Below are 1,565 nucleotides of genomic sequence, written 5' to 3' on the forward strand. Positions count from 1 at the left end.
AATGTGAGCAGACACTTAAGGAAGGGGCATTGTTGGGTGTGTGCCAGTCAATGTTAAAGCAAGAAATACAACCATAAAGAAAGGACATACCCTTCCAGAACATTTAACTCACCTCTATAAGAAGAGCATAGTCCATTTGTCATCATCACAGGCTCTTCAGGTTAGGGAACTTTTGGCAAATTATGCAGACGTGTTTTCGAAAGGATATCATAACCTCGGCTGCACAGACCTTGTGGAGCATAGAATAAACACAGGCAATCACCGTCCAATAAAGATTCCTCTGCGGAGAGTAACTCCAGCAAAGCGACAAGAGATAGAGAAGGTCATGGATGGTCTAATTAAAGAAGGGATAGTCGAGAAATCAGATAGTCCCTGGTCAGCTCCTGTCGTGTTAGTCCAGAAGAAGGATGGGATGGGACCAAGTGTGGACTTCATGGCTCTTAAGAGTATAACTAAAAAGGACTCATACCTGCTGCCAAGCATTGATGATATTCTTTAATGCTTTAAGTGGAGCCAGATGGTTTTCAACTCTGGACTTAAAGTCGAGTTTCCATCAAGTAAAAATTGCTGAAGCAGATAAACCAAAGACTGTATTTAGCTATGGCCAAGGTCTCTGTCGATACTGTGTGATGCCATTCGAGCTTAGCAATGCTCCAGAGACATGTGAGAGGCTGATGGAAAGAGTACTGGAAGGCTTACAATGGAGGATAGCCCTAGTGTGCCTGGACGACATCATCGTGTTTGCAACAATGTTTGATGAGGAAATGTCTCAGCTAGAGCAAGTATTCAAGCAAACCTCAAACTCCATCCCAAGAAATATCACTTGTTCCAGAAAGAGGTGCTTCACTTAGATCATATTGTAAGTGAGCATGGTGTGCGAATTAATCCTGATAAGGTGAAAGCAGTGCATAATTGGCCAACACCAGACAATGTGGGAGAGTTAAGAAGTTTCTTGGGACTCTGTACCAATTACCGGAAGTTTGTGAAGGACTTTGCAACTATAGCTGCTCCACTACATGATTTGACTAAAAAAGGACAAAAGTTTGAATGGACAGTTTCTTGCCAGCATTCTTTCAAGACGTTGAAGGAAAAATTGGCCTCCGCTCCACTTTTAAAGCTTCCAGATCCCTCACTGCCGTACATACTGGATTGTGATGCTAGTAATGTCGGAATTGGAGAAGTGTTGTCTCAGAAAGTGGGCGAAAACGAACATGTGGTGGTCTACTTCAGTAGGGTTTTGAGTAGACCAGAGAGAAACTACTGTGTAACATGGAGGGAACTCCTTGCTATAGTAAAGAGTCTGACATATTTCCATCATTACCTCTATGGTGCAAGGTTTACCATCAGGACAGACCATGCTGCGTTACGCTGGTTAAGATCATTAAAGAACCCACAGGGACAACTAGCACGTTGGATTGGAAAAATAGACCAGTTATAATTATAATATTGAATACAGAGAAGGAAAATCCCATGGTAATGCCGATGGACTGAGCCGAAGACCTTGCAAAAATGTATGCAGACATTGCTGCAAAAGAGAGGTTGAGCTAACTAGGTGTCATCAAGTT

The sequence above is a fragment of the Limulus polyphemus genome, unplaced genomic scaffold (genome assembly GCF_000517525.1).
Source record: "Limulus polyphemus unplaced genomic scaffold, Limulus_polyphemus-2.1.2 Scaffold2949, whole genome shotgun sequence".
NCBI lineage: Eukaryota > Metazoa > Arthropoda > Merostomata > Xiphosura > Limulidae > Limulus > Limulus polyphemus.